The 16,110-nt window shown below is 33.6% G+C and overlaps 1 non-coding gene across 1 annotated transcript; it reads left to right on the top strand.

The window, feature by feature from the left end:
- Positions 1–12,216: 12,216 nt before the first annotated feature.
- On the top strand, positions 12,217–12,322 carry LOC145091201 (small nucleolar RNA R71). Its single transcript, XR_013702087.1, has one exon. It is a non-coding gene; the product is annotated as a small nucleolar RNA R71 (small nucleolar RNA).
- Positions 12,323–16,110: the final 3,788 nt, after the last annotated feature.

Genomic DNA, 16,110 nt, shown 5'->3' with positions numbered 1-16,110 from the left:
TGCTTCGACATGTATTCATAAACATCTTAACTTCCAAAAAACAATACTTATTGAATTTCTTAAGTTCATGTTTCTAATACTTAGTGCTTTGATAATCCTTTATCAATGCTTCTTGAACTTATACACCTTTACCTTCGATAGTTCATATGTGTGTTTAAACAATTAAGACTAATTGTCAAACCTCACAATTCAAATTATGGAAAGGGATGCCGTAACCATAATTGAATTTGAGAAAGCAATTTTACAATCACTATCTTCTTAAAATCTTTCTTAGTGAAAGCATTTCCTCACAATCATTTTCATGAAGGAAGAAATCTTATGACACTTAGATTTGAGCGGTGTATGTGTTCCTATCCATGTGAATTTGTTAAAACCAAAGTTTACGACAAATTCAAACTCATATGGACCGAACCTTTCTTAATCTTGATTTCTTGCCTTTATGGTAGCACAGCTGCCCACCATGTCTTCCAAGTAGTTAAGCAGCTCACCCTTTCCTATCAATGTACCTTTCATTGATTAAGGTGCTTTGCCTTTTATGCGTTCAAAATGAGAACTCATAGAACTCACATGCATAATTAACTCGATTGGATTGGCACAGAATCAAAATAATGTCATCACGATAGGTTGTAAACCTTAACTCGTGTGCTAGGGATGATCGATAAGGTTTATTTGATTTGTTCTTGAAACCTTTCAAGACCATTAAGACTCCCACTGACTCCTTGACATATAAGATTCTCTTGTCAAAACATTTCTTGACAAATAAATATTCAAGAGTTAGTGTAGCTTTTATCAAAAATCTTCATAAATTGGTCCTAGTTGGTCTTTGTCTTATCTAAGACATCACAACTTACCACATTTAATGAATGTTTTAAACCTTCTTTTTCACTCATTGTCACAATCTTAACTCTAATACTTGTTTTGGAACGAAGTATGATTGACTTCTTGATTTTACCATTTCTTCAATCTTTGATTCCTCTTCTTGGACATACAATTGTACCAAGACTCACTTAGAGGATCAATTGAGATATGGTTCTTAATCATTAAGACCTATCATAAAGCATAAAAGGTACTCTCCCTTCTTCTTAGAATGGAGAAACTTTTATCTTTCTGCCTACTTGATTCTTGTTATTCGTTCTACTATTGATTTAAACCTTTTCAATCAATTCAGAATTACACTTAATCTTATAAGTATAATCATATTTACTAAACCTTTAGTAAATCATGACGAATATCTCGTTACTCTTATGGTGGACTTTGATCACACAACTTTGTGTACTCGATCTCCTAGTCCTTCACTTGACACTTTGTCAATGAATTAGTCTAATTTCCAAATACGAAATTTCTCATTCATCGTGCATCCACGTTGCATGATTCCAAGTTTCTGTCCAATTGAAACTTGGGCGATGAGAAACTCTCCCTATTTGGTAAATTCTCGACTTTCCATAAATAACATAATAAGAACCAAATCCATTATTGCTAATAATAGAACCATTTTAACATCAATTTTTCATACACGCCATTGTAAGGATAAATAAATAAAATTTAAAATCAAAATTTATTTTATTGCGGAAAAATTTTGTCCTTACAATGCAACTCATTTGAAAACTTATGCTAATACATCTTTCTTAGCAATCTAATTCTAACTCTAAGTAGTAGCTCAAGAATCTAATCTTCGAGAAATGCGATCGAAATCCATTCCTTTACGGTTAGATTTTGCTCACTTCTTCCCTTAAGCTCCCTTTCTTTTCTTCGATCCTACAACATCAATTGTAATCTTATTACATTATGTATTAAGAATCTAGAATGAAGCTTAAAAGAGTTAGTCAATGGATTTTACCTATATTAGAGCCATACGTTTCGACTCTCCCATCTCTTAGATCTCTTAGGTAAATGGGGCTGCTTTGTCTCCAATGCCCTTTCTCTTGGCAATAAAAGCAAATTGACTCTTTTGGAGTATGACATGGAACTACTTTAGACATTGCCTTTCTCTTATGATCAAACTTTTCGATCATAGCATGTCTTTTGTTGTCATTGTCTACATCCATAGAGGTCTTGAAGGCAGATTCACCAATCAACTTTGCTTTTCTATTGCGCCAAACCATTGCTGATTCAGCAGCAATAAGCATATAGGTGAGATCTATAAGGGCCACGTTGTTGTTCATCATATAGTACTCTCTTACGAACTCACTATATGAGTTGGGAAGTGACTGAAGAACCCAATCAACAGCCATTTCCTCACAGACAACGGATCCCAACATTCTTAACCTATCAATGTATGACTTCATCCCTAGGACGTGTGCATACACGGACTTTCCTTCTTTATGTTTACTTGCCAAAAGGGCTTGAGTGATCTTGAACTTTTCAAGCCTTTGAACTTGTGGGTTAGGGAGAATAATTGGAGGAGGAGGAGGAAGTGAAGCATGATTTCTTGTTCCTCGATCAAATCGTGGAATATCATCTTCATGTGGAATGCTTGTTCCACGGGATTTGGGAAGACCATAGTTGTCGAACTTTGATATCTACAAAACGGGAGAAAAATGAATTCAAGTTAGTTGATAGATTGAGTCCTTAGTGGATCACCCAAATGAAATTCCAAGGCTAGGACCTAACACAATATGCTACAACCTAGAAAAGGGATGCCGTAATCTAGTTGCAGAATATTTGAAGGTAAGTGAATGACGATTCACTAATTTCCACCATGAAAAACGAAAAAGAAATTTAAGTTTTAAATCTATGAAAACTCCTAGATCCTTTGAGATACATTGAACTTTCAATGGCATGTTTATATCTCGATATGCCCCTCTTGTTTGTGACTGGGATGCCGAGGATTACAAAGCGGGTGTGAATAACCATGCAAACTACATGGTGCCCTCACATGTTACAGTCACCTATTCGATGTGCCGGTAAATCACACACGCTCCACCGAAATATGACAAACATTGAGTCACCCTTTGCTACCTTTGCTTAGACCCATTTAGTGTGCCGGTTAACCACACACGCTCCACTAACGTCTTTGCAAGGGCACAAAGTGTAATTTCATGGAATTGCATCAATTCACTTTTGCCTAAGTAACTAAGATTGAGAATTTTATGAAAACATTTAGTTACTTTAGTAATTCATTATACTTATAATGGAAGGTTTCGTCCTATCCTACCCGTTCGCCTAACGACCCTCCACTAATCAAGAGTGCGGTGGGTAAGAGTGGATACCCATTCAATCGCCATTTTATAGGCAATTTCCTTAAACACCCCTTATAGACTAGCTTCGTGAATGAGGCCTACTAACGGTAAGACTGACTTTTACTCATACATATATATAATGTTAGACTTTTAATATTATATATAGTATAGGGTGTATTTTATACTTTCAAAATACTAGGTGGTTAACTTTAACAATTACACTTTTAATTCTATTAAATGGTTAACCTAAACTTTTATGGATTTATTAAATCTCTTTTAATTATACACCTTAATTAATTAATAAAACCATAAGGGTGTATTTGAACTTTTCAAAACTAGGGTTTTAGAATTTAACATTCCTAATTAACTTTTAAATTCCAAAACTTGAGGGCAAATTTTGAAACATTTCAAAACATTGGGGTTTAGAATTTAAATATACATTAAAATTAAACTTTTTAATCAAAATTTAAATTCCAAAACTTGAGGGCGAGTTTTGAAACCTTTTTCAAAACATAAGGGTTTTAACTATTTAAATTTCAAAACAACAAAACTTTTGGGTTCAAATTTAAACTATAAAACCTAAAGGGCAAAATATGAAACTTTTCAAAACAACAAGGATCAAATAACAAATAATTTAAATTAACATTTAATCACATAATTATCCATATTTGATTTTTGTTTAATGATTTCTTGCAAAACAATTTATCAATTTAGTCAAAATAATTAATCAATTATCTTATAAGGAAACAATTATCTTATTAATTGATAAATATCTTCAATTAGATCAAAAATATAGTCAAATATATCATATAATCGGATTAATATTGATCTAACATGATAAGGTAGCTATCCATAAGCAAAAACAGCAAGAAATCGCGAAATACCCTCCATCTGACGAGCTGACTCGGCGAGTCAGGCTTGGACTCGGCGAGTTCAGCCATGGACTCGGCGAGTCCAGCCTCCAGAATCCAAAAAAAAACGAATTTTCTAGTTACATCAAGCATCAATACAATTGAAACCAAGCTAGGCTCTGATACCACTGATGAGTTTTGGTCATAAGACATCCTATGTGCTCATATAAACCCTAAAGCTTGGATCTAGGTTTCTCTATTGTACATGCTTTGAATCCAAGACTATGAACCCTAATTCTAGCATATGGAAAATCAGAATTCACATGTAAATAGGTTTAAGAACATACCTTGATTGTTATATAGCAATAACAATCTAATTCCTCCTTGAATTGACCTTAGAAAGCTGAGAGTCACAAGTGTCACTCCTCTAATGGCTTACAAACACCACAAGCAAGTGGAGAAGGTATAAAGAGAGAGGAGGGAGGTTAGAATTCGTCTCTAAGACTTCTTGGGAAGGGATACACGAATTCATGACCCTAGGGGTGTTTATATAGGTGTAGAGATAGGGTTTCAGTCATTATCCTTATCTAGTTGCTTATCCACCAAGCAACCAATAAGATAATCCTTGAATCCTTATCATACTCGAATTCTAAGGGATTTACACCTCAAATTCGTTCACCATATATATAAGATAATCCTTACCTTATTTTGTAACTATCACATAATTACAATTCAGCCCCTCTAGTTTAATTAATTACACTTGATCACAAAATTAATTCTTAATTAATTATTGACCAATATTAATTAAACAAATATGATTTCTCCTTTAATATATTATTCTTATAACATATTAATAAATCATAATAACCTCTCTCTCTTTATTTATTTCTCCAATCAAGTTGCTTTGGTGAAGGCAACCCAAAAGGACCATGCGCCATCGGGTCAAGTACATACCAAAATAGTTATGGACTTAGACACTAATCCAACATGAATATCATTATATATATATATATATATATATATATATATATATATATATAGAGAGAGAGAGAGAGAGAGTTAGGTTCAAATGTTTCCAACAAGTATTGTGTGCACATATGTACCAATCATAATTTAGCACAAATTAAATTTTTAAATAAATCAATAAGGGTAAATTAGTAATGTTGCATGTATATTAAATAAATTCCAAAATTAAAATCAAATCAAATCCCTATAAAATTTCAATCACTTTTAAAACCCTACAAAAAACCACCGATCGTCGCCACTTCTCCCCCTTCGTTGCCAGAAACATTAACCAAACTCAAATTGGGTTTTCACGCACAACAGTCGATTTGTCTATATAATACAATAATCGCAGATACAAGAACTCCTTTTTGCTTGCCCAGAACCACATTCGCCGAGTAGTCATCCACTTCCCATCAAACTCATATCCTCCGCCTCCATCAAAAGGTACAAACTTTTATTTACAATTTATATAAGATCTTAGTTTACAACCCAATTAACTAATCCCATTCGTGTCAATTAGCTGCAACAATGTCTCGAAGTATCGATATGATGTTACGTAATCTCAACCTGGAAACGATCGAATCTTTAACGGAGGATTTTGATCCGACTACTGTGAGCAATAACCCTCTGCCGCCGGTTGCTGATGATGCTTCCCACATAAACGGTGTAATTTTTCTGCCTTCTAACTGTTCGATGAAATGCCTATAAGACCCCATCTTTTTCTTATTGCAGTTTTAGGATTACATTCTATTAGAATAAATTATGAAGTTGAGAATAGTCATTCGACTTGATTAAGTTGTTTTTTTATTTCAAATGACATAAAATAAGTTGACATTTTATTATATTATAGGAAATTGCACCTGATCACACTGTGAATGGATCTTACTAAAGGGTAAGCATGGCTTACTTTTTATAGAGTTAATAAAATAGATGAATTAGAAATAGAATGTTGGTTGCTTTTTCATTTTAACTACAGTGGTTATGAGCTGGAGATGGAGGCTGAAGCTAAAGATTTTGAAGATGAAGCAGGAGGCATTTTAACTACAGTTGTATATTCTTGATAATACAAATTCTTTAAGAATATTCAAAACCATTCTGCAAGAATATTATATTCTGTAAGAATATTATTGTTGTATTTTGATAGAATTGTAGTTAATTATTTGTATGTTTAATGTGTGCAGTTGTTACAAGTGTATCACTACAAATTACTTGGCAATGAATTTTTGATAGAAATGGCTTGAAGACCTGATGGGAAATGCTTGAATAATGAATTAAGGAATGATCACACTCATTGTTTTAAGAATGTTGTTATTTTTTAAGAATTATACTTGTTATTCTTTCAGAATGTTTTGTTATTATTCAATGAATCATAATCATACAATGTAATTATTTGGTATATTATTAGTTCAAAAATCGATTTTGTGTATTATTTTAGAATGTATTTACTAGTTTATGGTTGGCATTCTGTCATTCTGACAGAATAAAATAGAAAAATATATTTACTAGTTTATGGTTCAAATTATATCATTCTGACAAAATAAAATCAGATTTTTAATTTTAAATTAATTTAAAATATTCAGATTTTTTAAAAATAAATGAATTAATTATCCCTAAAAATCCGAAAATTTCCTTTTTTAATATAAGTTAATTGATTAAAATGCCCTTATGCTCAAATTTGTGTGATTATATTGTACATGTTATCCTATTTTACTATCATAGACCTTCGAATCATGATCTTTGATAATATTCCATTCAATGGTCCAGATCTGTGCATTCTGGCACACAATAGTTACTAAAAACAAAATAACCTCTCTCTCTCTCTCTCTCTCTCTATATATATATATATATATATATATATATATATATATATATATATATATATATATATATATATATATATATATATATATATACACACGCCTTATAAATATGTAAGCAACATTTATTACTATGTTCCATCGAATTCCTTTTGATTTCAATTACTCGTAGTCTAACTGCCACTAAAATTATTCAAACAAAAGAACAAAAAGTTGGTTTACGTAGAATCCTAGTGTTTGACCTTTTATTCATTTGTTAACTTCTAATGTGGAGGGTGGTATTAGGTGTAACTAATCTTAGTGATTTGGTGTATAATCATATGGATCAGAATATACAAAAAGATATCAAAAGCAATTGCGTTACCACTATATATATATATATATATATATATATATATATATATATATATATATATATATATATATATATATATATATATATATATATATATATATATATATATATATATATATATATATTAAACGTGACTCGGGCATTTGGAGCATTTTCATTGAACATTTGGAACACTTAGAACTCAATGGAACACTTGAGGTTCATCGAGTATGTGACAAAGGAACGGATCATCTGAAATGACTTAACATCACGATTTTTAGATACTTCGAAATTCATCCTTATAATTCTATTTCATGTCAATTGTTCAAGTGGTAGCACCCTTGGGTATAATTGAGGTTTGGACACGGCGCGTTGGAGACATTGATGTGCACAAATTATACCTATCGAGTTTGAAATTTCAAACCTAACGAACTTAACTAGCTAGAATGCACCTAGACAGTGTACCCAGTCAAATTATAGAATAGTTTAGGTAAGTCGAGTGTCGATCACAAGGAAAAATTTTTAATTAATAAAATAACTACTAAAAGCTAATCTAAGAAAAACGAATAAAATGAGGGCTTTTTATCTGATTTTTCAAGTTCAGACAAACTTAATCACTCAACTAATATGGTTGTTATCAATATATCTAAAACATTTTCGTTTAGTTTCGAATCCACCTTTTTCTATGGTTAGTTATTATTTATGGATAAATTAAGTTGGTTACCAATTATTATGAAATTAGTAATTTGGTCCAATCTACTAATATTTTGACTAATTTATGTACTACTTTGTAAGGTCCTCCATGAGCAAACACAGAGTTAATTATTAATAATAATTGGGCTATGTAAGATTTGGTAAACACAATTATGTTCTCCAACACAACTAAATTGTTACTTTTATCACTTAGCTAAGATGTGGTCAATCCTAGCTCTAGCAATTTAATGGTCACTAAATCACTAGGTAAACTAGTTCATGTAATTTAATGGCCACTAAGCTACACTTAACTTGAATTAAAGCAACAAAGAGAAACACTTTAACATGCTAGGTAAGTTAATCAAACACAAGCTCCAAACCAACTTTTATAAATCCATAAACTAATAAACTAAACCATAGTTATTAGGGTTTCATCTAACTAAACGAAAGTATACTAAATTACCTACTCATGGCAGTAATCAAACACAAAAACTCAATAGGAATAAAGCTAAACATGATCAAACCGAATGAATTGATGATGTTTTCTTCTAGATCTCTTTAAAACTTGAGCTCCAATTGTTTCCTCCTCTTCTAAGGTTTTTCTAGAGGGTTTTTGTCGTAATACTTCTTTAGAAAGTCACCCCAAGTATCTCAATTCGTCATAATGTTCGGATATATATATATATATATATATATATATATATATATATATATATATATATACTTGTCTAAAATCTGGCCACCACGACGTAGTAATGGTACCACATCGTGGTCCTCGTGTATATCCCGTATTATCCAAGCCAGCGTCAAGAATCGTGAAGATTTCATTTACCACGTCGTGATGGGATCACCACATCGTCGTTATCGAGAATCAACTTTTTCTCAAAACATAAAAGTTGTCTGAATTTGTGTCTAGTTTTCAGAACATTTTGAATCTCGTCAATCGGAGTTATGAGTCATGATATATGGTCAAAATACTGACAATGGGTCAAGTTGTCTAGTAACATCCTTCTTGTGTCTTCTTCTTGTCCCAGCTCGTATTTTCCTACTTCCAGCTTCCAAATTGCTCCCGAGAATGTCTTTTAAACTATATAACAACATATAATAGATTAAGTACCTTTTGTTTTATAATAAGCATAATTATTGCTAAACGTAATAAGATATGATGTAAAATATATATGTAGATATGCACATATCAAAATACCCCACACTTAACCTTTGCTTGTCCCCAACCAAACTGATTTTTAACTTACCAATATTGCATAAAACAATCCATTTTAAACCCAACCATTATCCCAAGACCTCAATGCATGTATTTTTGTCTATAATTCCTAAAAACTTTCCAATCCTAAATACCCACAATCCTTATGAACATTCATCCCTTAGTTTATAAGTCATTCATTTATTTTTGCAACCCTCCGAATCCATCCTCATAAATCTTTGTTAACCTCATGGTATTTTTGGTTAAGCTACTCAAGCATGCATAATCTAGTAAGAATTACAACTTTGATACCATAATGGAGCTCTTTGGAATTCATCTCTTCTTTGATATTTGCTCTTTGATTTCTTTGAATTCACCGCATTTTTGTTTGATTGTTGGTATCTTCAACTTTTTGATTCTTTAGAATTTTTGATCTTTTGATCTTCATACTTTGATAGCTCCAAAATTCTTTTAACTTTTTATGTAATTTCTCTCACTCTTTTTTATATATAACTCATTTTTTCCGCTCAAATCCTACATGCTTAAGCAATGGAGCTTAACTTCAACGTTTATTGGTTAGAGACATTAGTTTAAGTGCAATGACTACATAAGCTCTCCTGGATAGTTTTCAGGTACATGCTGCAAAACTTATTAAGCCATATAAACTACGAGATTACCTTTCATATCTCATGACTTTTCACTAGGAAATGGGAAGCTACAAATACACTATAACATATATTGGCTCATGTAAACATTTGAGCTCTCATCGGATCATCTCACATAATACTAGCATTTAATTTGTTAATTATCACTAGATTTAATTTTATATTATTATTTCAAATCTTTCTAATTATTTTTTAAATCCTAGTCCTTTTAATTTTTTTTAATCATAATGTTTTTCTTTCTTCCGAAATTCAACCCCTTATCCCACACTTAAATGATGCAATGTCCACATTGCATAATAAAACAATTAAAGAACTTAAAAATTAAAAAGGAAGAGTTAGAACAGACTCCCCTTGGGTAGTAGTTGTGAGGTTGATCTTGATTGTTGGTGGGAAAGCTTGGACATCTCGAAAATGTAATTGAAACCAGACGCATGCAGCTACTCGTAAATGTGCCGAAAAATGTGAACCAGAGACTCGTGTGGAAAGCTTAGACTTCTCGTATAATTTTTGGAAACATTATTTTTGGACCTTCTTCTTGTGAATGCAAATGTGTCGGATCGAATGAAATCAAAGAACCATTCTTGAAAAATGTGTTGAACCGCTGCCATGACATGGGAAAGTAACGCCACGTCGTGGTGTCGAGCAAATGATCATCAAGGTCGAGCAAAATAATGTTGCCACAACGTGGTTTAATGATGCCACATCGTGGTGTAGTCAGATTCAGTCAAGATTAAAATTTTTGCCACGACGTGTTGATGATGTCCACATTGTGGTATCTTTTCAGAGAATCTTCTAAGATCTCAACAGGTGGGCATCGAATCTTTGTAATGTGTAAGATCATTCCCACTTTTCTTTTCAATAGATATGATTCAAAATGCTTTTCTCTTCATTATGTGGGAACACCAAACTTATTCAAAAACTTGTTCTTCAACTCTAATCTTCAAAAATTGCACGACTTCTTCAAATTAAGCTTCTTCATTGGTTTACTTTCGTTCAATACTATAATATAAGATCAAAGACTAGAGAAAAAAATCAATTCATTTGGTTAAACTAAAAAAAAACTAAAAATAAAAAATTAAAAACTAAAACAAATCAAAAGGAAACGAAAATGCAAACTCATAAAAATCGGGTTACCTCCCAACAAGCGATTCTTTTTGAGGAGTCGTGAGTCGACCTCCTTCCCACTCTACGTTGTGTTGGGTGGAAGTGTAACCTCCCCATTCTCCATCATCTTGAACCTTACTCAGTTCTAAGCAACCCTTCTATTGAATGCCTTTCTTGAACTTTCTTGCATTGTTGGGTTGACATCTTTTTTATGTTTCCGCTTGAGTTCTTTCCTCATTCTCGTGTCTTTAGCTTTTGTCTTGTCTTTTTCTGGGTTTTTCTTTTCAAAATGAGACTCATCCCTCTCTACTACTTTTTCTTCAATCGCCTCTATTACTAGATTTGGTGGTCTTGTAAAAGCAAACACCTCAAACATCATTGGCATTGACACTGGAGGTTTTGAATAATTCACTTGTTTTCCCAATTGCTCTTTTGGTAAAGGCTCCTCCCATTCCTCCCACTCTTCTTCCTTCATGTGTTCAAATTCATCATGCTTAAGGAACTTCGTGTTTTCTTGTTTCACCAAATTTACATTGGCACGAGATGGGAAAAGGAGAGGTGGTCGATACGGCTCAACAACTAAGAAATCATAATTTTCTTTTATCGCCCACAACGTGGCACTATTGTCTCCACGTCGTGGCAATTGGGAAGCTTCAAGATACTCTTCTTCTTCTTTCCTTTTTACTTCGAGTGACTAATTAGACTCCTCTTCAAGGTCCTTCATATGCTCCAATTCATCTTCTTCTTCTATATCAACGGTCATGACTGGATCCATAGGGATTGAATCGACTTTTCTTGATGGTAGATCCGATATATTTTCTTGTAAAAGTTTTGTTAATTGCCTAACCTATGTGTGGATGCTCAAAATAGATGCTTGTTGAACTCTAAGTGTTGCATCATGTCTTTTTTCGCTAGCTTCCATGAATCTGAATAACATCAGCTCGAGAGCATCTATCTTCTCAGATAAGACTCGTTCTAGTTGGTAGAGATTATGCTCTAGTTGTTGGTATTTTGTCGTGTCTTGAGCTCTCTTGTGCTCCAACTCACAATCCTTAGTAGAATGGGGTCCTCCACAAGCTCCGCATCTATCTTGAATTGGTCCACCTAATTTTGTGATATTTTCTTCCATTGCATCGAGCTTTGCAATAACGGCACTAATAGCATCTTGACCTCCATCTTTGCTTGACTTTCCTCTAGTGAAATCCTCATTTGAGTTGTGATACTCTCTTGACTGCTTAGAAAATTCTTCAATCAAATCTTAATTTGTTGCCAGATTCTTCTTTGTCATGGGCCCTTGCGAGTCTAGAAGTTGACGAGTGCACACATTGAATCCATCATAAAATATTGAGATTTCTTGTTGCACATTGAAGTCATGTTGAGGGCAATGTCATAACAATCTCTTGTAACGTACCCAAGCTTCGCATAATGACTCCCCTTCTAATTGTTGAAAATTCTAGATATTTCTCTTAAGCTATGCCACTTTTGAAGGAGGGGTAAACTGGTTGATGAACTCGGTCTTAAAATCAGCCCATGTCGTGATTGCTCCAAAGGTTAGTGATTTTAACCATTCTTTTGCTTCACCCTTCAATGTGACCGGTAAAATTCGAAGCATCACTGCATCTTTACTCACGTTAGGTGTATTAAAATAATGTGAAATCTCCACCACCTCTTCTATATGCTCATAAGTGTCCTCGTGCTCCTTCCCATAAAAAGGTAGTTCCCTTAACATATTAATAATATGCCCCGAAAGTTCAAACTTTGTCGTGGTTGGGATTTTAGGTGAATCAAGACCCCATCTGTTTTCATTCCTCATATCTCGCTTATACTCTTCCATTGACATGGTGGTGATGTCCCCTATATTCTGTGCTAAAAAACTAGAAAACACACGCATAAAAAAGAACAAAAAACGAAAAACTAACTGAAGCGAGACCACAACGTGGTGAAGATAACCACGATGTGGTTGCGTTTCAGAGAAAAAACTAAAATAAACAAATGAAACGAAGTAACTTTTTGTGGTTTTTACCCCACAAAAGGATCAAATAACTAAAAGAAATTAAACTAATAATCAAATAAGTCGTTCCTTGGTAATGGCGCCAAAAACTTGATGTGCACAAATTATACCTATCTAGTTTTAAATTTATAACCTAACGAACTTAACTAGCTAGAATGCACATAGGCAGTGTACCTAGTCGAATTATAGAATAGTTTAGGTAAGTCGGGTGTCGATCACAGGGAACGATATTTAATTGATAAAATAACTACTAGAAGCTAAACTAAGAAAAACAAATAAAATGAGGGTTTTTATCTGATTTTTCAAGTTCACAAAAACTTAATCACTCAGCTAATATGGTTGTTATCAATATATATAGAACACTTTTGTTTAGTTTCAAATCCACCTTTTTCTATGGTTAGTTATTATTTATGGATTAATTAAGTTGGTTACCAATTATTGTGTAATTAGCGATCTGGTCCAATAAACTAATATTTTCACCAATTCATGTACTACTTTGTAAGGTCCTACACAAGCAAACACAAAATTAGTTATCAATTATAATTGGGCTACGTAAGATTTGGTAAACACAATTATGGTCACAATTATATTCTCTAACACAACTAAATTGTTACTTTTATCACTTAGCTAAGATGTGGTCAATCCTAGCTCTAGCAATTTAATGGTCACTAAATCACTAGGTAAACAAGTTCATGTAATTTAATGGCCACTAAGCTAGACTTAACATGAATTAAAGCAAAAAAGAGAAACACTTTAACATGCTAGGTAAGTTAATCAAACACAAGCTCCAAACAAACTTTTATAAATCCATAAACTAATAAACTAAACCATAGTTATTAGGGTTTCATCTAACTAAATGAAAGTCTACTAAATTACTTACTCATGGCAGTAATCAAACACAAAAAATAATAGGAATAAAGATAAACATGATCAAACCGAATGAATTGATGATGTTTTCTTCTGGATCTCTTTAAAACTTGAGCTCCAATCGTTTCCTCATCTTCTAAGGGTTTTTGGAGGGTTTTTATCGTAATACTTCTCTAGAAAGTCACCTCCAAGTCTCTCAATTCCTCATAATGTTCGGATATATATACTTGCCTAAAATCTGGCCACCACGACGTGGTAATGGCACCACGTCGTGGTCCTCGTGTATATCTCGTATTCTCCAAGCTAGTATCAAGAATCACGAAGATTTCATTCACCCCGTCATGATGGGATCACCCTATCGTGGTTACGAGATTCAACTTTTTTTCAAAACATGAAAGTTGTCCAAAATTGTGTTTAGTTTTCAGGACGTTTTGAATCTCGTCAATCGAACTTACGAGTCTTGAGATATGGTTAAAATACCGACGAGGGGTCAAGTTGTCCTACAACATCCTTCTTGTGTCTTCTTCTTGTCTTAGTTCGTATTTTCTTGCTTCCAACATCCATATTGCTGTTGAGAATATCTTTTAAGCTACATAACAACATATAATAGATTAAGTAGCTTTTCTTTTATAATAAGCATAATTATAGCTAAAAGTATTAAGATATGATGTAAAATATATATATGTAGATATGCACATATCAGGCACCAAGACAGCATGTCAAGACTTGAGAAGGTGTGGGTTTCATCTTAGGCAACACGAAGTGCTCCCTCTTGGAACACGGTGTGTTGATGGCTAGAAAGAAAACCTAATCTTCTGGGATTTTCTCCTAATTTAAAGGAATGTGGAGGCTAGGTTTGTTCATCCTCAGCCCCCATAAGCCCCTCAAGCCCTGAAAGAAATTGTAATCATTTTCTCTCCCATTTGTGAAGCTAGTTTGGTGTTTTAAAGCTAAAGAAATAAGAAAGTGGAAGAAGGAAGCAAAGATCCAACAAGGAAACCCCATTCTTCAGTTTGGCACTCTTCTGGACCTTTGTATGTGTCCAAGACCCGATTTTTATCATTCAAAGTTGTTAGATCTTGAGTTTTGTCCCTTTTCCTCATTGTTCTTGAATGTTGTAATGGTTGGATCTCATAAAGTTTGCAACTTTATGAATCTCCATGTCAAGGTGACCTAGTAGTGTCTTGGATATGGTCTATAATCAAGTTTTGATGGCATGCATAGAGATTAGGTCATTAATCCTCATTTTAACTTAATATCGGTTCAAGACATAAATTGGACATGTATTCTAAAAAGCACCAACCTTTGGGATGGTTTAGGTGTTAGAATCACTTATGGAAAGGATAGACTTCATATGTTAAGGATTAAGGGTATTTTGATTAAGCCCTTGCATTATCAAGCTTGTGGTTTTGGTTTTTGGACCATTTTGGTAGCCCCAATGGATAAAGTTGGAAACTTTACCCTTCCTAATCACATTTTGGTCAAGATCCAAGCTTTAGAGCTCTTGAAGTCGAAAAGGCAGCTGAATATATTAAGCTGTTGGAACTCAGGTGAACACGACGTGTTTGCAAGTCAACACGACGTGTTGGCTGAGGTTTTCTGATTGTTAGAATGATCATGGAACACGAAGTGGCCAAGAGGAACACGATGTGTTGGGTCAACATGGATTGTTGACCTTGACCAAGCTAGACCTTGAGTGTATTTTGGGATTGATATGGGCATATCTAGTTATAAAATTCATGCATTATCTTAATACTTTATGTTGTTTTTGTCTCATTTAATGAACAAAAGGAGCTTAATTAGCTTAAATATTTCATTTTCAGTAACAAAGACATGATCGGATGGAAAAGGAAGCGGAACTAGCGATTGGAGGCTTGGATCTTGGATTTTGAAGAAAGAAGGATGTTGCTGGACAGCTTGACCCCTCTTCAGTGTTTTGGCCATATCTCATGAACGGTAACTCCGATTGACGAGATTCAAAATGTTCTGAAAAGTACACACAATTTAGGACGACTTTCGTGTTTTGAGAAAAAGCTGATTCGAAACGTACTCGGCGAGTAGGGTCGATTACTCGGCGAGTTGTATCGAACTTTCGCGATTCTGGACGTGCTGACTTGTCGTACACGGGTTTTAAGTGACGGACTCGCCGAGTAGGTCACCGGAGTCGCCGAGTAACCTCTGTTTTGTGAAAATCTATATAAAGCGACTTTCAGATCGATATCATAGGATGGAGAGAAACCCTAGGAGGCTGAGAAACGATTGGAAGTGCTACTAGGTCGTGAGGAACTGAAGAATCAACCCTACATTCAATTGTGAAGAGAATCAAGACAATTTTGGTTTATTCTTAGTAACTTTTTGATTTGAATCATGTTTACATACTTTG

This window comes from Lactuca serriola, chromosome 2, assembly GCF_051521515.1.
Source record: "Lactuca serriola cultivar US96UC23 chromosome 2, Lser_US96UC23_V15, whole genome shotgun sequence".
Taxonomy (NCBI): Eukaryota; Viridiplantae; Streptophyta; class Magnoliopsida; order Asterales; family Asteraceae; genus Lactuca; species Lactuca serriola.
The sequence above is the reverse complement of the archived record's forward strand: the minus strand, read 5'-3'. Positions and strand labels throughout refer to the sequence as shown.